The following is a 25,373-nucleotide window of genomic DNA, read 5'->3' on the forward strand; positions in this document are numbered from 1 at the left end:
TGCAGCCCCTACTTGCAATACTCCTCCACTGACCACACCAATGCTGCCCGTGTACCCCTGGAACCTATTTAAAAGTTCATAGAGCCTAGTTATATATTTTATTTACTATTAATAAGGCCATGATGGACTACGCTGTACCACGCTACAAGCTAACCAGTCGACACTTCTTTTGCGAGAAAAGCCATCCCAACCCTCCACCAGCATGTAGAAGACCGCATTGTCCATGCACTCTGGCAATCTGTGAGTACAAAGGTGCACCTGACAACAGACGCATGGACCTGTAGGCATGGCCACGGAAGATTACGTGTCCATTACGGCGCAATGGGTTAATGTGGTGGATGCATGGTCCACAGGGGACAGCCTACTAAGTCTGTCTGCAGTCCCTAATTCAAATTGTCCTCCACTGTCTAAATCGGAACTTCCACCTTCTGGCTTTCGGCCTATAGTATCAGAAATTAAACTGCATTTGGCCTTCAACTTTGGTTAGGGCCTACTAACGGCTTCTGCCCCTCCCTGGTGTTGCCCTCAACTAAATAAAGCTGAGCTTCAACCTTCCGGCTCTCATTAAGTGGTTTTAAAAAAAAAAATGGTGGTTAGGGCCTACTAACGGCTTCTGCCCCTCCCTGGTGTTGTCCTCAACTAAATAAAGCTGAGCTTCAACCTTCTGCTCCAAATTACCATTTTGAAAAATGCAATAGGCTTTTCCGGCCTACTAAAGGTGTCTGTCTGTGTGCCCCTGCCTGGTGTTGCCCTCAACTAAATAAAGCTGAGCTTCAACCTTCTGCTCCAAATTACCATTTTGAAAAATGCAATAGGCTTTTCCGGCCTACTAAAGGTGTCTGTCTGTGTGCCCCTGCCTGGTGTTGTCCTCAACTAAATAAAGCTGAGCTTCAACCTTCCGGCTCTCATTAAGTGGTTTTAAAAAAAAAAAATGGTGGTTAGGGCCTACTAACGGCTTCTGCCCCTCCCTGGTGTTGCCCTCAACTAAATAAAGCTGAGCTTCAACCTTCTGCTCCAAATTACCATTTTGAAAAATGCAATAGGCTTTTCCGGCCTACTAAAGGTGTCTGTCTGTGTGCCCCTGCCTGGTGTTGCCCTCAACTAAATAAAGCTGAGCTTCAACCTTCTGCTCCAAATTACCATTTTGAAAAATGCAATAGGCTTTTCCGGCCTACTAAAGGTGTCTGTCTGTGTGCCCCTGCCTGGTGTTGTCCTCAACTAAATAAAGCTGAGCTTCAACCTTCCGGCTCTCATTAAGTGGTTTTAAAAAAAAAAAATGGTGGTTAGGGCCTACTAACGGCTTCTGCCCCTCCCTGGTGTTGCCCTCAACTAAATAAAGCTGAGCTTCAACCTTCTGCTCCAAATTACCATTTTGAAAAATGCAATAGGCTTTTCCGGCCTACTAAAGGTGTCTGTCTGTGTGCCCCTGCCTGGTGTTGTCCTCAACTAAATAAAGCTGAGCTTCAACCTTCCGGCTCTCATTAAGTGGTTTTAAAAAAAAAAAATGGTGGTTAGGGCCTACTAACGGCTTCTGCCCCTCCCTGGTGTTGTCCTCAACTAAATAAAGCTGAGCTTCAACCTTCCGGCTCTCATTAAGTGGTTTTAAAAAAAAAAAATGGTGGTTAGGGCCTACTAACGGCTTCTGCCCCTCCCTGGTGTTGTCCTCAACTAAATGAAGCTGAGCTTCAACCTTCCGGCTCTCATTAAGTGGTTTAAAAAAAAAAAATGGTGGTTAGGGCCTACTAACGGCTTCTGCCCCTCCCTGGTGTTGTCCTCAACTAAATAAAGCTGAGCTTCAACCTTCTGCTCCAAATTACCATTTTGAAAAATGCAATAGGCTTTTCCGGCCTACTAAAGGTGTCTGTCTGTGTGCCCCTGCCTGGTGTTGTCCTCAACTAAATAAAGCTGAGCTTCAACCTTCCGGCTCTCATTAAGTGGTTTAAAAAAAAAAAAATGGTGGTTAGGGCCTACTAACGGCTTCTGCCCCTCCCTGGTGTTGTCCTCAACTAAATAAAGCTGAGCTTCAACCTTCCGGCTCTCATTAAGTGGTTTTAAAAAAAAAAATGGTGGTTAGGGCCTACTAACGGCTTCTGCCCCTCCCTGGTGTTGTCCTCAACTAAATAAAGCTGAGCTTCAACCTTCTGCTCCAAATTACCATTTTGAAAAATGCAATAGGCTTTTCCGGCCTACTAAAGGTGTCTGTCTGTGTGCCCCTGCCTGGTGTTGCCCTCAACTAAATAAAGCTGAGCTTCAACCTTCTGCTCCAAATTACCATTTTGAAAAATGCAATAGGCTTTTCCGGCCTACTAAAGGTGTCTGTCTGTGTGCCCCTGCCTGGTGTTGTCCTCAACTAAATAAAGCTGAGCTTCAACCTTCCGGCTCTCATTAAGTGGTTTTAAAAAAAAAAAATGGTGGTTAGGGCCTACTAACGGCTTCTGCCCCTCCCTGGTGTTGCCCTCAACTAAATAAAGCTGAGCTTCAACCTTCTGCTCCAAATTACCATTTTGAAAAATGCAATAGGCTTTTCCGGCCTACTAAAGGTGTCTGTCTGTGTGCCCCTGCCTGGTGTTGTCCTCAACTAAATAAAGCTGAGCTTCAACCTTCCGGCTCTCATTAAGTGGTTTTAAAAAAAAAAAATGGTGGTTAGGGCCTACTAACGGCTTCTGCCCCTCCCTGGTGTTGTCCTCAACTAAATAAAGCTGAGCTTCAACCTTCCGGCTCTCATTAAGTGGTTTTAAAAAAAAAAATGGTGGTTAGGGCCTACTAACGGCTTCTGCCCCTCCCTGGTGTTGTCCTCAACTAAATAAAGCTGAGCTTCAACCTTCTGCTCCAAATTACCATTTTGAAAAATGCAATAGGCTTTTCCGGCCTACTAAAGGTGTCTGTCTGTGTGCCCCTGCCTGGTGTTGCCCTCAACTAAATAAAGCTGAGCTTCAACCTTCTGCTCCAAATTACCATTTTGTAAAATGCAATAGGCTTTTCCGGCCTACTAAAGGTGTCTGTCTGTGTGCCCCTGCCTGGTGTTGCCCTCAACTAAATAAAGCTGAGCTTCAACCTTCTGCTCCAAATTACCATTTTGAAAAATGCAATAGGCTTTTCCGGCCTACTAAAGGTGTCTGTCTGTGTGCCCCTGCCTGGTGTTGCCCTCAACTAAATAAAGCTGAGCTTCAACCTTCTGCTCCAAATTACCATTTTGTAAAATGCAATAGACTTTTCCGGCCTACTAAAGGTGTCTGTCTGTGTGCCCCTGCCTGGTGTTGCCCTCAACTAAATAAAGCTGAGCTTCAACCTTCTGCTCCAAATTACCATTTTGAAAAATGCAATAGGCTTTTCCGGCCTACTAAAGGTGTCTGTCTGTGTGCCCCTGCCTGGTGTTGCCCTCAACTAAATAAAGCTGAGCTTCAACCTTCCGGCTCTCATTAAGTGGTTTTAAAAAAAAAAAATGGTGGTTAGGGCCTACTAACGGCTTCTGCCCCTCCCTGGTGTTGCCCTCAACTAAATAAAGCTGAGCTTCAACCTTCTGCTCCAAATTACCATTTTGAAAAATGCAATAGGCTTTTCCGGCCTACTAAAGGTGTCTGTCTGTGTGCCCCTGCCTAGTGTTGCCCTCAACTAAATAAAGCTGAGCTTCAACCTTCTGCTCCAAATTACCATTTTGAAAAATGCAATAGGCTTTTCCTGCCTACTAAAGGTGTCTGTCTGTGTGCCCCTGCCTGGTGTTGCCCTCAACTAAATAAAGCTGAGCTTCAACCTTCTGCTCCAAATTACCATTTTGAAAAATGCAATAGGCTTTTCCGGCCTACTAAAGGTGTCTGTCTGTGTGCCCCTGCCTGGTGTTGCCCTCAACTAAATAAAGCTGAGCTTCAACCTTCTGCTCCAAATTACCATTTTGAAAAATGCAATAGGCTTTTCCGGCCTACTAAAGGTGTCTGTCTGTGTGCCCCTGCCTGGTGTTGTCCTCAACTAAATAAAGCTGAGCTTCAACCTTCCGGCTCTCATTAAGTGGTTTAAAAAAAAAAAAATGGTGGTTAGGGCCTACTAACGGCTTCTGCCCCTCCCTGGTGTTGCCCTCAACTAAATAAAGCTGAGCTTCAACCTTCTGCTCCAAATTACCATTTTGAAAAATGCAATAGGCTTTTCCGGCCTACTAAAGGTGTCTGTCTGTGTGCCCCTGCCTGGTGTTGCCCTCAACTAAATAAAGCTGAGCTTCAACCTTCTGCTCCAAATTACCATTTTGTAAAATGCAATAGGCTTTTCCGGCCTACTAAAGGTGTCTGTCTGTGTGCCCCTGCCTGGTGTTGCCCTCAACTAAATAAAGCTGAGCTTCAACCTTCTGCTCCAAATTACCATTTTGAAAAATGCAATAGGCTTTTCCGGCCTACTAAAGGTGTCTGTCTGTGTGCCCCTGCCTGGTGTTGCCCTCAACTAAATAAAGCTGAGCTTCAACCTTCTGCTCCAAATTACCATTTTGTAAAATGCAATAGACTTTTCCGGCCTACTAAAGGTGTCTGTCTGTGTGCCCCTGCCTGGTGTTGCCCTCAACTAAATAAAGCTGAGCTTCAACCTTCTGCTCCAAATTACCATTTTGAAAAATGCAATAGGCTTTTCCGGCCTACTAAAGGTGTCTGTCTGTGTGCCCCTGCCTGGTGTTGCCCTCAACTAAATAAAGCTGAGCTTCAACCTTCCGGCTCTCATTAAGTGGTTTTAAAAAAAAAAAATGGTGGTTAGGGCCTACTAACGGCTTCTGCCCCTCCCTGGTGTTGCCCTCAACTAAATAAAGCTGAGCTTCAACCTTCTGCTCCAAATTACCATTTTGAAAAATGCAATAGGCTTTTCCGGCCTACTAAAGGTGTCTGTCTGTGTGCCCCTGCCTGGTGTTGCCCTCAACTAAATAAAGCTGAGCTTCAACCTTCTGCTCCAAATTACCATTTTGAAAAATGCAATAGGCTTTTCCTGCCTACTAAAGGTGTCTGTCTGTGTGCCCCTGCCTGGTGTTGCCCTCAACTAAATAAAGCTGAGCTTCAACCTTCTGCTCCAAATTACCATTTTGAAAAATGCAATAGGCTTTTCCGGCCTACTAAAGGTGTCTGTCTGTGTGCCCCTGCCTGGTGTTGTCCTCAACTAAATAAAGCTGAGCTTCAACCTTCCGGCTCTCATTAAGTGGTTTAAAAAAAAAAAAAATGGTGGTTAGGGCCTACTAACGGCTTCTGCCCCTCCCTGGTGTTGCCCTCAACTAAATAAAGCTGAGCTTCAACCTTCTGCTCCAAATTACCATTTTAAAAAATGCAATAGGCTTTTCCGGCCTACTAAAGGTGTCTGCCCCTCCCTGGTGTTGTCCTCAACTGAACAAAGCTGAGCTTCCACATTCTGGCTTTCGCCCTATACTATCAGATATTAAACTGCATTTGGCCTACTAGTGTGGTTAGGCCCTTGAAACAGTGTCTGCTGCTCTTGGGTTTGCTACTCCACTGAACAAAGCAATGCCGCCTGTTTAGTCCTGTTACCAATTTTGAACTGCATGTAGCCTACTTTATTCTTTGGCCCTATATCTGTTTCCTCCTCATCCTGCCCATTGCCCAGCCACTGCTAAATGAGTCTGCTGGTACATTGACCTAGACCACTACATTCCCCTTGTACTCTACACAGCCAGAATCTGTCCCTGCTGAAAGTAAGGTTCCCCTTCCCGCATGTTATACCACCTTACACAGGGACAAAGAGGAAGGTGCAGATGAAAGTGCAGGTTCCTTCATCAGGTGGGGGGGCATACTCGTTGGCGATGTCACTGGCACAGGGCCCCTCAGAGTACGCAAAAGTGTCGCTGCTGGTGGGAGGCGCCCCCGCCATGCAAACACACCGCCGTACTTTGAGGGGCCCTGTGCCAGTGGCAATGCGAACGAGTGGGCCCCCCCCTGCTTGCTCAGGATCACAGCACTTGCAACTTTTAAATACTTACCTTTCCCTGCAACACCGCCGTGACGTAGTCCGCATTTCCTGGGCCCACGAAAAACTTGAGCCAGCCCTACTCCCCCCACAACTTTCCCCCAATTCCCTATGCCCAACTATTATTATACAGTTAATTAAGATTGGCAAGCTTCAGAAACAAGAATGGATGTTTTTGGCATTAAAATGGGCACTGTAGGTGTTTTCCTGGCCTCCACTCACTGCCGACTATGCTTCCCCATTGACTTGCATTGGGTTTCGTGTTTCGGTCGATCCCCGACTTTTAGCGATAATCGGCCGACTGCACTCGACTCGACTCTGGACAAAATCGGGTTTCCCAAAACCCTACTCGATCTTAAAAAAATGAAAGTCGCTCAACCCTAGTGTATATATATATGTGTATATATACACACATACACATAAATATATATAGAGTTACGTCCATATATATTTGGACAGAGACAAAATTTCTCTAATTTTGGTTATAGACATTACCACAATGAATTTTAAACAAAACAATTCAGATGCAGTTGAAGCTCAGACTTTCAGCTTTCATTTGACGGTATCCACATTAAAATTGGATGAAGGGTTTAGGAGTTTCAGCTCCTTAACATGTGCCACCCTGTTTTTAAAGGGACCAAAAGTAATTGGACAGATTCAATAATTTTAAATAAAATGTTCATTTTTAGTACTTGGTTGAAACCCCTTTGCTGGCAATGACTGCCTGAAGTCTTGAACTCATGGACATCACCAGACGCTGTGTTTCCTCCTTTTTGATGCTCTGCCAGGCCTTCACTGCGGTGGTTTTCAGTTGCTGTTTGTTTGTGGGTCTTTCTGTCTGAAATTTAATCTTTAACAAGTGAAATGCATGCTCAATTGGGTTGAGATCAGGTGACTGACTTGGCCATTCAAGAATATTCCACTTCTTTGCTTTAATAAACTCCTGGGTTGCTTTGGCTTTATGTTTTGGGTCATTGTCCATCTGTAGTATGAAACGACGACCAATCAGTTTGGCTGCATTTGGCTGGATCTGAGCTCACAGTATGTCTCTGAATACCTCAGAATTAATTTGGCTGCTTCTGTCCTGTGTCACATCATCAATAAACACTAGTGACCCAGTGCCACTGGCAGCCATGCATGCCCAAGCCATCACACTGCCTCCGCCGTGTTTAACAAATGATGTGGTATGCTTTGGATCATGAGCTGTACCATGCCTTCGCCATACTTTTCTCTTTCCATCATTCTGGTAGAGGTTGGTCTTCGGTTCATCTGTCCAAAGAATGTTATTCCAGAACTGTGCTGGCTTTTTTAGATGTTTTTTAGCAAAGTCCAGTCTAGCCTTTTTATTGTTGATGCTTATGAGTGGCTTGCACCGTGCAGTGAACCCTCTGTATTTACTTTCATGCAGTCTTCTCTTTATGGTAGATTTGGATATTGTTACGCCTACCTCCTGGAGAGTGTTGTTCACTTGGTTGGCTGTTGTGAAGGGGTTTCTCTTCACCATGGAGATTATTCTGCGATCATCCACCAATGTTGTCTTCCGTGGGCGCCCAGGTCTTTTTGCATTGATGAGCTCACCAGTGCTTTCTTTCTTTTTCAGGATGTACCAAACTGTAGATTTTGCCACTCCTAATATTGTAGCAATTTCTCGGATGGGTTTTTTCTGTTTTCGCAGCTTAAGGATGGCTTGTTTTACCTGCATGGAGAGCTCCTTTGACCGCATGTTTACTTCACAGGAAAACCTTTCAAATGCAAGCACCACACCTCAAATCAACTCCAGGCCTTTTATCTGCTTAATTGAGAATGACATAACGAAGGGATTGCCCACAGCTGTCCATGAAATAGCCTTGGAGTCAATTGTCCAATTACTTTTGGTCCCTTTAAAAACAGGGAGGCACATGTTAAGGAGCCGAAACTCCTAAACCCTTCATCCAATTTTAATGTGGATACCCTCAAATGAAAGCTGAAAGTCTGAACTTCAAATGCATCTGAATTGTTTTGTTTAAAATTCATTGTGGTAATGTCTATAACCAAAATTAGAAAAATGTTGTCTCTGTCCAAATATATATGGACCTAACTAAATCTGGTATCGCTGTAATTACACCGACCTGAAGAATAAAGTTGCCTAATCACTTATACCGCATGAGGAACGGAGTAAATAAATAAGACCAATTCTTCACCTGCTATTCATTTTTCATTCTGCCTCCCAAAGATCGCAGTAAGGCTCGGTGCACATTTATCTTGCGCTCTTCATTGAGCGATTACATCGGGGTTTCCGTGTAAATCCCTAAAATATGTGATTCAGACAGAACCTCTGGCAGAAGATTCCCTATAATGAGACAGATGGAGGCACTGTGGATGCCATCTAACCTGTGATCCGGCTGTGTCTGTCTTTTCAGGATTGCATAAAAGTGCTATTGGACACAGTTTTGTGCACTTCTGAAAAGAAGGACACCATTGAACAGAGTCCAAACCGAGTCCAGAGTATCTCATTATAGTGAATGGATCCCTTGGGGGCTTCATCTGAATCACGTCACTCAGAGATTTAGATGGAAGCCCCAAAGTAAGTACTCAGTGTAGAGAGCCGGATAAATGTGATCCCAAGTTCAGCTGCATCTGAATTGTTTTGTTTAAAATTCATTGTGGTAATGTCTATAACCAAAATTAGAAAACTGTCTCTGTCCAAATATATATGGACGTAACTGAAATATTTATATATATATATCTACTATATAATTGTCTAAGGGTCACTTCAGTCTTTCTGTCTGTCTGTCTGTCTGTCCTTCTGTCTGTCACGGATATTCATTGGTCGCGGCCTCTGTCTGTCATGGAATCCAAGTCGCTGATTGGTCGTGGCAAAACGGCCACAACCAATCAGCGACGCGCACAGTCCGGAAGAAATTGGCCGCTCCTTACTCCCCGCACTCACCGCCCGGTGCCCGCATACACCCCTCCGGTCACCGCTCACACAGGGTTAATGCCGGCGGTAACGGACCGCGTTATGCCGCGGGTAATGCACTCCATTACCGCTGCTATTAACCCTGTGTTACCAAGTTTTTTACTATTGACGCAGCCTATGCAGCATCAATAGTAAAAACATCTAATGTTAAAAATAATTTAAAAAATAAAAAATGATTATATACTCACCTACGCCGCCTTTCCCGCTCCTCGCGATGCAAGCGGCACGTTCCGGTGGCAAGGATGGTCTGGCAGAAGGACCTGCCATGACGTCACGGTCATGTGACCGCGACACGGTCACGTGACCATGACGTCATCACACCCTGGGACCGGAAGCTGCCGCCTGCACCCCACACAGGCGACAGAGCTACAACGCGCCTGCGGAAGGTGAGTATATGTTTATTTTTTATTTTTTTTAACCTGTGTCATACGTGGCTGGGCAATATACTACGTAGCTGGGCAATATACTACATGGGCTGTGCAATATACTACGTGGCTCTGTGCTGTATACTACGTCACTGGGCAATATACTACATGGCTGGGCAATATACTACATGGCTCTGTGCTGTATACTACGTCACTGGGCAATATACTACGTCACTGGGCAATATACTATGTGGCTCTGTGCTGTATACTATGTCACTGGGCAATATACTACGTGGCTGGGCAATATACTACGTGGCTGGGCAATATACTATGTCACTGGGCAATATACTACGTAACTGGGCAATATACTATGTGGCTCTGTGCTGTATGCTGTATACTACGTCACTGGGCAATATACAATGTAAACTGGGCAATATACTACGTGGCTGGGCAATATACTACGTGGCTGGGCAATATACTACGTGGACATACATATTCTAGAATACCCGTTAGAATCGGGCCACCATCTAGTATATATAATAATAATAATCTTTATTTTTATATAGCGCTAACATATTCCGCAGCGCTTTACAGTTTGCACACATTATCGCTGTCCCCGATGGGGCTCACAATCTAGATTCCCTATCAGTATGTCTGGCAATATAGTATAACTCTGGCAAAAATTAAGAGACCACCACATCAAAACTCTGTCATGGGCAGCCCAATATCCAGACCCGAATCCCATTTAAAACCTCTGGAATGTAATTAAGAGGATGATGGATAGTCACAAGTCATCAAACAAAGAAGAACTGCTTACATTTTTGCCCCAGAAGCAGTGTGAAATACTGGTGGAAAGCATGCCAAGACACATGAAAGCTTTGATTAAAAATCATGGTTATTTCACAAAATATTGATTTCTGAACTCTTCCTGAGTTAAACCATTAGTATTGTTGTTTCTAAATGATTTTGAACTTGTTTTCTTTGCATTATTTGAGGTCTGAAAGCACTGTTTTTTTTATTTTGACCATTTTTCTTTATCAGAAAAAAATACAAAATTTATTGCTTGGAAATTCGAAGACATGTTGTCAGAAGTTTATAGAATAAAAGAACAATTTACATTTTACGAAAAAATATACCTATAAAGAGAAAAATCAGACAAACTGAACATTTTGCAGAGGTCTCTTAATTTTTGCCAGAGCTGTATATATACAGTTTCTGTACTCTGTGCAAATAAGGGTGTGGCCTCCCTTTTCTTTGAGCAGGACATTACATTTATATAGCTCCCCATGGTTGGGTGCTATTAGTTGGGGTTTTGGTCTTGCTCTTCCTTTTATGCACACTTATGTAATTTGATATATGGCAAGGTTACAATGATAGAGGTTAGGACCGTCCCAAATATGGTCACCTTGTCTTGATGGGGTGACTTTTACGTTTGTTTTTTAATCAAAGTTATGTTTACTAAGTACCTTATGTTAATTTGATGCTCTACTGCTATTTGTTTATTTACTGCAGGATATTTGGTGATTTTGTTTTTATCCTCAATAGCTTGCAACAAAGAACTGTATTAGACAATAATACAATGGTAGTGCAATAATATTGCCACTCAAATGTTTGTGCTCTGACTATATGAAATCACAACAAAGGAAGTATTGTTATATTATTCATGATCTTTAGTTTGCCTTGTGCTTTGTAATATAGTAGCACCCCCTTCTTCCTGAGAGACTAAACTCAGATAAAATGCATAGATGTGAAATATTAATATACCTATTATACAGCCTGGTTATACTGTCAGTTCCTGAGATTGAGTACCTAGAAAGGGACTAATGGTCCTATGGGTGTTTCTAATGCCTAAAAGAACAAATTATAGAAAAACAGAGGATCAATTCATCCCAAGGTACAAGGCAATGATGGCGGGCAGTGTCTCACTAGAACTGTTATATAGTCTGCAAAACTTACAAAATTATCAATTTTCCTGTAAACACTATTAAGCTTCACAGTATATGCTCTTCTTAATGTGCCATAAATATTTTCCATCAGTCACTCTGCCGTAAACATAATGTGGTGTTCGTAACTGCTATATCTGCTTATCAAATTCATTTTTTTTGTGAAAGTTTAAAAATTAGAGGTAGAGTTGAACTTATGCACTAAACTCCACATGCTAAACCTCCTTTTCTGATATTTAAAAGCAATAATTTACCTTGTAATCTACTGTAACTTGTATATTTATTAAAAAAAAAAATCTTCCCTTCTATGGGTTCTGACTAGAGATGAGCGAACTTGTTCGGAAAATGCTTGCCAATCACAAATTCGGCACAAATGTAGCACATTCGGTTTCCCGAGCATTTTTCCTCAAATTCAGCAAAATTCGGTCACAGTTCGGTAAATCATCGCATTTCTGCAAATGTTTTTGTTATGTCTTTGTCTAGGATAGTGGTGCTCTATGATAAGAGAGATGCTGCCAGACTCCCTTTGGAGTCATCTGTCACGAGGTCTCCATACACGTTAGGTGTTTGGCCAATCCCATAAAGATCAGTAGGGTCAGCAGACTTTTATCTAATATGGGGTCTTTACACATCTGTTGAAAAGTATTCTTACTTGCAAACTTTTCTGGAAGATTCTGGCAAACGATGTCCTTTTTCATTTCATATTTTAAACTTGAAAAACTTGGTCTGAAAAATTGAAGACTGTCCAAGGGTGCGCTTATTCCTGGGCTTACTTGTGACTATTCAAGCTCTGTGATTACCTTGTAAAAAAAAAGTCAATGCATAAAGGGTTAAAATAAAATTATGCAATATCCCAGATCCTCTTTTCTTTTGTATCGTGTTAGATTTTCCAACACAGCAGTGGAAAAAATTGGTCTTTTAAGCTCTTCTCTGGTTTGTTATTAAAGCAATTATGTAGCATAACAGAGTGGATTGCACTCTAATGGGAACCAAATGTTTGCAGAAAGAAAAAAGACTGGCGACCCATAATAAACAAAATACTGAGGAAGTGATTAAGGGCAGAGAGATGTTAAGCGCTGTCCTGCTAGCATCAAGCAACTACAGACAACGTCTGAATAGAAGTCAACTTTGTATTCTACATTTTTCACATTATCAAAGAAAGGAACTTGTAACATACTGCACATTAAGGTAACATACACTTATTTTGGTTGCATTTATCATGATTCCCATAATTAACGGCTTATACCACAAAAAGCTACAGTAGGTTGTACGAGTGTACCTATTATTTTAAGTTTATGAACCGACACTCCTCTGGCTAGACATATCCATGAAGAAAAATGTGTGTGAAACATGAACTTGATGATGGTGAAACTTCCAATAAGACACATACTAGTTATGCATTAAAGGTAATAGCTGCCTACTGTTTTAGCCATGATTATACCTAAATCTATAAATAATGCTGCATTTCAGATAAAAAAAAAAACCTGTTTTCTGGGTTCCTAGAAGATCTACACCCCATACATCAGCCATACTCTACAAAGACATCAATCTATTTATTTTCCTCTTGCAAAACAGCTGGGCTCTTTAACCTTAGAAGGATATCCAAGATTTAATATTATCGTCTGGTATCTGATCCTCCTTTTCCTCTTTTCCCACAATAATGGAGACATTGAATAGTGGTATGTCGGCTTATACATGGGGTCATGCCACAGTCAGATCAGCAAAGTCTAAACTTCTTATCACCTTTCTTGTAATCATCTCAAACTTGTATTGCGCTAAATAAATTGCTTGGTTATATGTGTGTAATAGATGTTATTCTTGGAGTAAAGTAAGCAAACTTTAACACAAGAATATCCCCCACAGCACATGAAAAGAACATCACTTAGTCCTCAGTATATCTGCACATGAAACATTTTCCATATACTTGTTGTGGGGTTCATTTCCCAGTCACAGAAAATGAGATTTGCCTATGTAAGTGTATTTTTTTTCTTATATCTAATGTTATCTTAAGATTATCATTACTTTTTTTTATTGAAAAAATATTAATAGATCTTGTACATCATACAGTACAGACCAAAAGTTTGGACACACCTTTCTCATTTCAATCTTCAAAGATTTTTCTGTATTTTCATGACTATGAAAATTGTACATTCACACTGAAGGCATCAAAACTATGAATTAACACATGTGGGATTATATACTTAACAAAAAAGTGTGAAACAACTGAAAATATGTCTTATATTCTAGGTTCTTCAAAGTAGCCACCTTTTGCTTTGATGACTGCTTTGCACACTCTTGGCATTCTCTTGATGAGCTTCAAGAGATAGTCACCGGGAATAGTCATCCAACAATCTTGAAGGAGTTCCCAGAGATGCTTAGCACTTGTTGGCCCTTTTGCCTTCACTCTGCGGTCCAGCTCACCTCAAACCATCTCGATTGGGTTCAGGTCTGGTGACTGTGGAGGCCATGTCATCTGGCGTAGCACCCCATCACCCTCCTTCTTGGTCAAATAGCCCTTACACAGCCTGGAGGTGTGTTTGGGGTCATTGTCCTGTTGACTGTTTGTTACGAAATCCACACATGTATTGAAGCTGTCTAGCAGCCGCAAATCATGCAGCTATGGTGACAGAAACGTAATCTCCGACCGCATCAGAGATCACCCAAGCGTGCTCAGGAAATATCGCGTAACGAGTATACAACAAACTGAGGTTCACTTTTTCTTGAGTGCACCAATACCCTACATGTATTTGGGAAATATTTTTCCAGCACAGTGCAAAGTTCAGAAGGCAAGGAGCGCCAGATTTTATTGTTATGGTTTGCAGGTGCCTGGACCCTCTGGGAGAGCACATGAGGTGCCAGAACAGCAGAACTCCCCCAAGTGACCCCATTTTACAAACTAAACATCTCACTAGTTTTATCTAGGGGTGCAGTGATCATATTGACACCACGGGTGTGCCACAGAATTTTATACCAATGAGCAGCGAAGCAAAACTAACTACATTTTTACCATCAAAATTTAGCCCCAGATTTACAGTTTTAGCCCCATTTTCACACAAGAAGTGAGTAAAAATGGCACCAAAATTTGTTCCACAATTTCTACTAAATGTGGCAGTACCCCATATGTGGCTGTACAGTACTACTTAATCATATGGAGAGATTTGGGAGGAACAGAATGCTATTTGCCTCCTGGAGCGCCGATTTTCCTAGAACAGTTTGTGGACTCTATATACAGAGCCCCTAATTGCTAGCAGAGCAGAATCCCCCCTCAAGGGACCCCATTTTGGAAATTATACCCCTTTGGGAATTTATCCACTGCTGATTTTGCTCTTTGGGTTTTTCCAGAAAGAAGCAGCAATGAATGTTGCCGAGTGAAAATTGCAAACTGTTGTAGTGACCAGTACGCTGTGGTGACCAGTACATTGCAGTTACCAGTATATTATGCCGAGCCCGTGCTTCTGGAGACATGCACCTGTAAGTTGGTGGGCTCTTATCGCTTCAGAAATGCCAAACAAGTGGACGCTATATGTGGTTTAGGTACATTGTGGGGCTCAGAAGTGAGGGGGCATTTGGATTTGGGAGTGGAGAAGTTTCTGAATTTCTTTTGAAGGGTTAGGAGTAGTGTTGAGCGATACCTTCCGATATTTGAAAGTATCGGTATCGGATTGGATCGGCCGATATCCAAAAAATATCAGATATCGCCGATACCGATACCCGATACTAATACAAGTCAATGGGACACAAATATCGGAAGTGATCCTGGATGGTTCCCAGGGTCAGAAGGAGAGGAAACTCTCCTTCAGGCCCTGGGATCCATATTCATGTAAAAAAAAGAATAAAAATAAAAAATATGGATATACTCACCCTCGGCCGAGCCCTGGCTGTCACCGCTGCAAGCGTCTGCCTCCGTTCCTAAGAATGCAGAGTGAAGGACCTTCGCGGTCACGTGAGCGGTCACATGAGCGGTCACGTGACCAAATACAACCTGCGACATCATCGCAGGTCCTACACTCACTGCATTCTTAGGAACGGAGGCTGCCGGTTGCACCGCTGAGGTCCAGGGTCCGTCGGAGGGGTGAGTATATCCATATTTTTTATTTTTATTCTTTATTTTTTACATGAATATGGATCCCAGGGCCTGAAGCAGAGTCTCCTCTCCTCCAGACCCTGGGAACCATACGCACCGCACACGCCTGGGAACTTATAGGAACTTCCGATTCCGATTTCCGATATCACTAAAATATCGGAACTCGGTATCGGAATTCCGATACAGCGAATATCGGCCGATACCCGATATTTGCAGTATCGGAAAGCTCAACACTAGTTAGGAGCCATTTCGCTTTTCCAGAGCATTTGTGCTACCAGTGACATGAAAATCCCTATATTTTCCTTAACAGATGACAGACCTGAGTGAGGGCTTGCTTTTTTTCTGTGGATTGAGTTGAAGCTTTTATTGGGAACATTTTACGTCACGTTTGGGATCACATTTATCTGGCTCTCTACACTGAGTACTTACTTTGGGGCTTCCATCTAAATCTCTGAGTGACGTGATTCAGATAAAGCCCCCGAGGGATCCATTCACTATAATGAGGCAGCAGAGATACTCTGGACTCCGTTTGGACTCTGTTCAACGGTGTCCTTCTTTTCAGAAGTGCACAAAACTATGTCCAATAGCACTTTTATGCAATCCTAAAAAGACAGACACAGCCGGATCACAGGTCAGATGGCGTCCACAGTGCGTCCATCTGTCTCATTATAGGGAATCTTCTGCCAGAGGTTCTGTCTGAATCACATATTTTAGAGATTTACACGAAAGCCCCGATGTAATCGCTCAATGAAGAGCACAAGATAAATGTGCACCGAGCCTTACTGCGATCTTTGGGAGGCAGAATGAAAAATGAATAGCAGGTGAAGAATTGGTCTTATTTATTTATTCCGTTCCTCATTCGGTATAAGTGATTAGGCGACTTTATTCTTCAGGTCGGTGTAATTACAGCGATACCAGATTTATACCTGGTTTTTATGTTTGGCTGCTGTCACACACCAAAATATGCTTTTAATTGCAAAAAAACAGTTTTTGCATCACCATATTTTGAGAGCTATAATTTTTTCATATTTTGGCCCACAGAGTCATGTGAGGTCTTGTTTTTTGTGGGATGAGTTGACATTTTTATTGTTACCATTTTGAGGCACATGACATTTTTTCATCGCTTTCTATGCTGATTTTTGGGAGGCAAAATGAACAAAAACAGCAATTCAGGATTTTTTTGGGGGTGGGGGGGTAGGGTTAAGCCATTCTGTGTGTGGTAAAATTGATACGCCAGCTTTATTCTTTGGGTCAGTACGATTACAGCGATACCTCAATTATATATTTTTTTATGTTTTGGCGCTTTTAGACAATAAAAGCTATTTTATAGAAAAAATATTTATTTTTGCATCGTTTTATTCTGAGAGCTATAACTTTTTCATTTTTCTGCTGAAGGATCTTGTTTTTTGCTGGGCAAGTTGACTTTTTTAGTGGTACCAAGGTTATTTATATCTGTCTTTTTGATGGCGTTTTATTTCACTTTTGGTATGATGATAAAGCATTGTTTTTTGCCTTGTTTTTTATGGTGTATGAGTACTTTTATTGTTTTTTCATAGAAATATTTGTTTATGAATATAACATTTTTTTTTATTTTATTTTTTATATTTTTACAATTATTTTAAAAAAGTTTTACTTTTTTTTTACTTTTTTACTTTGTCTCACTGCGGGACTATCATTTTTGGCAGGCTGATCGCTTCTACAGCATGGGGATGCATCAGCATCCCCATGCTGTACAAACTGTTAGCTCTGCAATGACAGGGAAAGTTGCTGATCATGCACTGTGCAAGTTTTCTAGATCATGACAACATCGGGTAACCATGGCAACAATCGACAGCCCTCTGCCGGCTCCCGTAATGCTGCAATCATGTTCGATCGCAGCATTTCTCGGGTTAATATGCCGGGAGTGGTGCTTGACTGCTCCTGGCACTTAGTGCTGTCAGCTGTCAAAATCAGCTGACACCCAGCGGCGATCGCACACACACCACCCGTATGTACGGGTGATCGCAAGGACATAATAAGAATACATTACTGGTCAAATAGGCCCATGTCACATGGATGGATTATTATGTCCGATGTCAGAAAGGGGTTAACGGGAACCTGTCAGCAGGATTGTGCTCAGTAACCTACAGACAATGTCAAGTTGGCACCTTTATACTGATTAAAATGATACCTGGGTTGATGAAATCCATCTTGTGGTTGTTAACAGGCCTGTGCCCGGGCTTTATGTGGTGCTCTGCTTACATATTCATCTGTATGGCTTATGACAGGTCATTGATCACTCAGTGACCTGCCCCCATTTTTGACAACCAGCCAAGCTAAAACAGACAGCTGGGTGCTGGTATTGTCAGGCTGGTAAGGTGACATGGATGTTGACCCCCCCAGCCTAAAACTAGCAGCCCATAGCCACCCAGAAAAGGTGCATTTATTAGATGCACCAATTCTGGCACTTTTCCCAGCTCTTTCCATTTGCCCTGTAGCGCTGACAAGTGGAGTAATATTTGTGGGGTTGATGTCACTTTTTATTGTCCAGTGACATGAAGACCACGGATTAGTAATGGAGAGGTGTCTATAAGACACCTATCCATTACTAATCCTATAGTTATATTGTATGTAAATACACAGAATAAAGTCCTTTATTTGAAATAAAAACAAAACACACTATTCCTTTTTTTATTTAAAAATAGCAAACACTATTATACTCACCTAACGACTAAATCAACTGAATCCCTCGTCTCCGGTAATAAAACAAAAATAAAAAGCAACAATATCCCTCACAATTTTCAGCTTTCTGTCCCATGCTGTAATCCATGCTTGGGGAGTACTAATTTTCAATCTGCACTATGCCAAGATGCGACCGTCCAGACTGAGAACCACTGATGAATGAGCAGCTGCGAGTGCAGCATCAGTGAGCAGCAGTCACCTCATCAATGTAACCGCATGTCACTGAGGCTGCGTTCCTTGTGACCGTGACAAAAAGGCGCAGTGTCAAGATTGGATATGAAATGATGTAAAGCTCTTAGTAATATAATTGATTCCTATAGCACCTACGTTCGATTATGCTAACTCTATAGGAGTAGCAGGCCCATTATCAATGGCTCTGCCGGTATTTCCTTAACTTAATGGATCAGAATGCAGTGCATGCTGTTTTATCCACTGACACTTAGTACACTTTAAACCATCAGATGCCTATAAGCAGCTGCTGTCCAAAGCTAGTGTATGCTGTTAAAAGATAGTAGCCATTAGCCTCCCCAACATGTTTCCCCTTGCAGGCGTCATCAGGGCAAGTGACCACTACTGAGATAAGCACAAGCACTTTAATGAACTAATGGTTGACTAACCTTTTGTAGTAGTATGTGTTTCTCAAACTTTCTTTTTGTTTTTTGCATGTCAAGATGGCGTTTTCTGCTATACCAATTTTATTTCCATTCATCTTTTGTTCGCATTTTATTCCACTTTTTGTTCGGCAGTAAAATGAATAAGCATAGTTTTTTAGTAATATTTTTTATGGCTTTTACTGAAAGGGTTACCTATTGCTATTAATCGCAGCATTTAGAGAGTTACCCTTCTGATGGCCGTGCGCAGGGCCGCCGTCAGGGCATTATTGCCCTGACTTGCATATGGGGCCCGATGAACAGAGGGGGCCTGCATCAGGACCCATCTCTTCTGCTCATCGGGCCCCAGTGGCAGGCTTCTGCTGCTGCGGTAACTGAACCTGGGTCCGAGATTCAGGTTAAGCTTTATTGCCTTGCGGGCCCACGTGGCAATAGTTAAAAGCCACCAGCCAATTGGAGGCTGGCAGCTGACGTCAGTGGGCATGTTGCCGGCATATGACATCATTGTCATTCGCCAGTGAGTCCGCGCTTGAAATGCCTGGTAGGAAAATCACTGCAGGAACACGGCCAGGTAAGGAGAAAGTTTTTGTTTTAATTTTTATTGAATGTGGCAAGCCGCAATATGTTTCGACGGTAGGATGGAGACACATGGACCGTGTGTCTCCATCCTTCCTAGGGCAGAATGGAGATACGGGGCAGAATGGAGACATGGGGCAGAATGGAGAGATGGGGCAGGATGGAGACACGGGGCAGAATTGAGACACGGGGCAAGATAGAGATACGCAGCAGGATGGAGACACAGGGAGCAGGATGAAGACACAGGGGACAGGATGGAGACATTGTGCAAGATGGAAACAGATGGGACAGGAATATGGGGCAGGATGGAGACAAATGGGGCAGGAATATGGGGCAGGATGGTGACAGATGGGGAAGGAATATGGGGCAAGATGGAGACAGATGGGGCAGGATGGAGACACAGGGTGCAGGGTCATGGGGCAGGATGGAGACCTGGGGCAGGATGGAGACACATGGTGCAGGATCATGGGGCAGGATGGATATGATGGAGACAGATGGGGCAGGACCATGGGGCAGGATCATGGGGCAGATGGGGCAGGATAATGGGACAGATGGGGCAGGATCATCACACAGATGGGGCAGGATGGGACATCACATAGGGGCAGAATAGATACTCATTAGGGCAGGACGGGAGAACACATGGGGTCGGGATGGGAGAACATATGGCTGGAGTCAGCAATGAGACACATGGGGCCAGGATGTGGGATATTATTACCATAGAGACTAATTAAGATATATTATTACTGCAGTGATGCATTTATTTTATTTTTTGAGGATACTGTTTTAAATGGGGGAGCGGTCCTGTTACTGTGCAGAGCGACACTATGTCGCCTTTATTTCTTCATCTGATGTAGTGTGGAAGTTGGGAAAAAATTAACTAATGTGTTCTGCAAGCGATGCTCTAGATAACTGTTATTTCCTACAGAGACGAGCCCTGGCTGGAATAAGTGATGGCAGACTGTGCTGAATGAAGATGAAAAGTGAAGATGAAGGGCTTCACCTAGAGATGTCACTGGTGAGTCAGTGTGTTACCTGTACGCTGACACTATACACTGTATACTATATACAGAGGTCCTGTGTACTATGTCACTGCTGATCCCTGTATTACCTGCACACTGATACTTTATACAGAGCTCCTGTGTATAATGTCACCAGTAATCACTGTATTACCTGTACACTATACACTATATACAGAGCGCCTGTGTATAATGTCACCGGTAATCACTGTATTGCCCGTACCAGGACACTGCATACTAAATACAGATCTTCTGTGTATAATGGCACTTATGGTGATATTAGTATTGTGTTTTTTTTATAAATGATCAGTATTGTAGTATTCAGTCACTATGTGGTGGTAATATGTTGTCCGGTCATGGTGTGGCGGTATATGTTCCTTGTATATGCTGTTATTTGGTCACTATGTGGTGATAATATGTGGTCTGGTCATGGTGTGATATTATCCTGTCAAAGTGGTAGTAATATGTGATCTGGTCATGGTGCGGTGGTATTTGTTCCTTGTATGTGATATTATTGGTAATTTTAAAAATTAAAAAGTAGATAAAAATATTCCATAAATTGTATTTTATATTTTAACAAATGTTTAATAGATTAGAGTAGGGTCCAGCCAAAAGAGTCTACCTTGTTGTGGTGGGTGCTTAAAAAATGTTTTCACCAAAATAAAAGCTGCTGGCTATGTATATGATCTGGTGATGGGAACTGTTAATGTGTGACTGGTGAGGAGATGTTGCAGATGTGGAGTTTTTCTATGAGTGGGACTGTGGAAGGTTCGAGGGGGTGGAGGCGGGGCTGGGGTGGAGCCTGGGCGGTGTCTCAAGGGGACCCTGAAAATATTGCCAGTATGGGGCCCCAAAATTCCTAGTGGCAGCCCTGGCCGTGCTGGCACCACTCCTGACTTTGACAACCGGGTCTCGGTTATCAGTTAAACCAAGCTCCTGGAGGCGATCATGTGGGCACTGCTCCTGTGCCAAAGCGTACTGGTACATCCATTTGTGGGAACGCACTGCAAAATAGGACATACTGGTACGTCCAGTGTCGGGAAGGGGTTAAAGTGGATTTTCAAAGTCAAAAAGCATTAAATATGACTTAGTCTAACTGTACATGCACTTCCCTTCAGGAAACATATTATAATATTCTATCCAGATGGTACTTTATTCCTCAGAAACCTCACAGAACCTTCCAAACACGGTCACATTATGCCGGAGAGACTGTGGAGAAATAGCAAGTATATGTCACATATTTGGAGTTGTATAAGTTTAAAAACTCTATGGCGGGAAATTTAAAAACTTTTAAATAAAATTACTCAGTATAAAGTTACTCTAACCCCACAACTATTTCTCTTCTGTATAGTTCTGGAAAATATTCCAAACAAAACCGAACATAGTTTGCCATATTTTTCTAGTTACTAAGCATTTGTATGTTAGCCACTAAATGGAAGCAAACTCAAGTTCCAACTATTACTGAAATAATTGAAAGGCCGGAGTCACACTAGAGAGGAATACGGACGAGTGCTATGCGAGAATAAATCGCATAGCACTGGGCCCTATGTTAATCTATTGGTCAGCTCCCATCATCCATTTTTTTCTCGGCCGTATTATACGTGCGAGTGAAATCGCAGCATGTTACGATTTGCACCGTATATTGGCCGAGACTCACCAATACAAGTCTATGGGTGCAAGAAAAAAACGGAGAACACACGGACCATCGGTGTGACTTGCGATAAATAAGCAAGCATTTTCCTCATTTCAGCCTATAGAGCCATTAAATTCAATGGGGAAAAGCATTGAGAAATACGCATGTCATACGGATGTCACACGGATACATAGATGCGAGGAAATTGCATCATCACATTGCACACGGATGACATAAAGATCACTGTTCACAAAACATTGATGCGATTCTTGTCCGTGAAAAACGGACCGATTTTTTATACGTTATGTGTGACGCCGGTTAAAGAGTCTCATCTCATATTATATACAAATATAATTTTACTTTAAGAGATAAGAACTTTGGAAGTTACATGGTAAGATGAGTCCTAATGCTACTGTCTCTCGAGTCTTTTAGATGATTTGGCATTCAAATATACTATTTCAAATCCAATATATGACATGGATATGTTTTACTTGATTCTTTGCTATGTTACTGCTGTTTAACACTAGAACTACTGATGGAGTCATTTTGACTCCTTTCGTTTTTTATTTCTCTTCTGTGACTACATTTTTCAGAATTCCGGCTTGAAACTCGGTGACTTTTCCTCAAATATGATGTGAAAAAAGATTTTGTGAGAATAAATAATTTTGGTAAAAAATTTGCGCGTTTTTTTCAAAATTTACTAAGAACTACCGAAGGGAGTCATTTTGACTCCCTACTATATTTTGAGGTCCTTTTGTCACTAAATGTTGCTATAAAGTTTTGTGCATAATTTTTTCACTCTGTCTTATTTACCCTTATGTTCATATAGATGTAGTTCAATTTACATGTCAACTTTTCACATTTTCCTTGTGTTTTACCTGCTTGTATTACTGTGTAATGCTGAACAAAATAGCTTGTTTAGGCCGGTTTCACACGTCAGTGGCTCCGGTACGTGAGGTGACAGTTTCCTCACGTACCGGAGACACTGACACACGTAGACCCATAAAAATCAATGCATCTGTTCAGATGTCATTGATTTTTTGCGGACCGTGTGCGGACCGTGTCTCCGTGTGCCAAACACGGAGACATGTCAGTGTTCGTGGGAGCGCACGTTTTACACGGACCCAATAGAGTCAATGGGTCCGCGTAAAACACGGACCTCACACGGTCATTCTCCGTCTGGGGTCCGTGTGCGTGCCGGAGACAGCGCTACAGTAAGCACTGTCCCCCCCACATGGTGCTGAAGCCGGTATTCATATCTTCCCTGTAGCAGCGTTTGCTATAGAGAAAATATGAAGAATAGTGTTAAAAATAAAGATTTAGGTGTCCGCCGCCCTCCCACCCCCTGTGCGCCCCCCCGCTGGTCAGAAAATACTTATCCGGGTCCCCCGTCAGCTGTCGCTCCTTCCTGGTCTGGCCGCGCCTCCTACTGTATGCGGTCACGTGGGGCCGATCAATTACAATCATGAATAGTCGGCTCCGCCCCTATGGAGGTGGAGCCACATATTCATGACTGTAAATGATCGGGCCCACGTGACCGCATGCAGGAGAAGCCGCGGCAAGACCAAGAAGGAGCGACAGCCGACGGGGGACCCGGGTAAGTATTTTCTGACCAGCGGGGGGGCGCACAGGGGGTGGGGGGGCGGCGGACACCTAAATCTTTATTTTTAACACTATTCTTCATATTTTCTCTGCAGCAAACGTTACTGCAGAGAGGATATGAATCGCAGCTTCAGCAGCTTCAGCACCATGCAGAGTGGGTACCACACGCTCCGTGTGGTACCCACTCGCCATACGGGCGGCACACGTGTGCCGCAGGTATGGCCTCCGTGAGTTCCCAGGCACACGGACACGGATAACTCCGGTACCGATTTATTCCGGTACCGGAATTATCTGGACGTGTGGGACAGCCCTTACTCTAGGCTCTTATCTTATGCTAATGAAGGGTGGTGTTTTTCTAAGGTCCTAGCAGGAGACAGTATTCTGGATAGTAACTTTACTTTCAGTTCAGCTGAAGAGACAAAGAGAACAGACGCAGACATACGAGCTCTGAAGACTCATACAGGTTTGAATTGTTATGAAATAGTTTAGCTGTCTGTCAACTGATTCAGCCCACCTACTTTTGAAGGTGGCAGAACAGTTATTATTTCTTTTAGTTTTCATTTAATTTCTATTTTTCAGCAGGGAACTATATAGAATTATGGAATTTGTGAGGAATATGGAGAGAAGACGTTTGATAAAGCCTCAGGATATTCTGGCTACTTTGCAATCCATACCGGAGGATGAATCGGAATCCGAATTGCAGGAACATGTATTTGATTCTGACAGTGATGAAGATTTCATTCCTCAGAACATATCAAGTGAATCTGAAGACTCAGAAGGAACAAATCCAGAAGGTAAGTAGTTATGTTTATTTATTTGTTCTTCCACACACTGAGTTAGGGCCTGTGCCCACAAGCAGAATTCTGGCTGAATAGCCATCTGGATATTCTTGCCGCAATACAGGCCGTACCTGCCCTCTCATGCCTGAAGCTCCACTCCGAACCCCGGGCTGGAGCCGCTGTCAGGGACAGAGCAGCGCTTGCTTACGCGCGAGCACGGCTCCGTCCCAGACAGCGGCTCCAGCCCGGGGTTCGGAGCGGAGCTTCAGGTATGAAACTCCGCTCTGTACCTGAGCGGGCAGGTACGGGCCGGATTGTGGTGAGAATATCCGGTCGGATATTCCGCCGCTAATCCAGCCAGTGTGCACGGACCCTTACATAACAAAAATTCTAAATATTCATCAACTTTTTTCCAGATATTCCAAGCACATCAACTGGGGATCGGGCTCATGCACTTATGTTGCCTCGTGACCATCCTCCTGGTCGTGGACAGAAAAAAATCAGCAAAACGTCCCAGAAATGAAAGAACAACAGATAACGATGGCGGCGAAGGTAATGCAACAACAAACACCAGAGAAGGCGAATCTGAAGGAATACTAGTTTCAGCGGATGGTATTCAATGGAAACCTGTTGAAATTGGACAACACTTGCCTGGTAGGCGTGACAGCCAAAATATTCTTCGAGAAGCACCTGGCCCTACAGGATACGCCAGAAGAAATATCATTATCGATAGTCCTTTGAGCGCATGGCGTTTATTTTTTGATTCATATATATTGACACATATAAAGAACTGTATGCTTGCAGAAGCATGCAGGAACAATAATTTACAGTTTACTCTATCTGATGAGGAGCTAGATGCATTCATTGCGATATTCTATGCTCGTGGAATATCTGGCACGAACCGTCACTCGATTAGCAGTATTTGGTGTAATGACTGGGGAATACCGTTTTGCAAAGCGACAATGTCTAGGGACCGCTTTGTTGAAATTATGAGGTTTCTCAGATTTGATGAGAAATCTACTCGATCGGAGAGACTGCAAACGGACAAGTTTGCTCTATTTTCTACTGTGTGGGACAGGTTTATTGAAAATTGTATTGCGTGTTACAAACCTGGCCCATACATAACTGTGGATGAGCAACTTTT

At 42.8% G+C, this 25,373-nt stretch overlaps 1 long non-coding RNA gene across 1 annotated transcript; it reads left to right on the top strand.

Annotated features, from left to right (window-relative positions):
- The first annotated feature begins 23,868 nt into the window (after window positions 1–23,868).
- LOC143793951 (uncharacterized) lies at window positions 23,869–24,676 on the top strand. Its single transcript, XR_013220348.1, has 3 exons — window positions 23,869–23,913; window positions 24,030–24,244; window positions 24,646–24,676. It is a non-coding gene; the product is annotated as an uncharacterized LOC143793951 (long non-coding RNA).
- The last annotated feature ends 697 nt before the right edge of the window (window positions 24,677–25,373 follow it).

Source organism: Ranitomeya variabilis, chromosome 1, assembly GCF_051348905.1.
Source record: "Ranitomeya variabilis isolate aRanVar5 chromosome 1, aRanVar5.hap1, whole genome shotgun sequence".
NCBI classification, from domain to species: Eukaryota; Metazoa; Chordata; class Amphibia; order Anura; family Dendrobatidae; genus Ranitomeya; species Ranitomeya variabilis.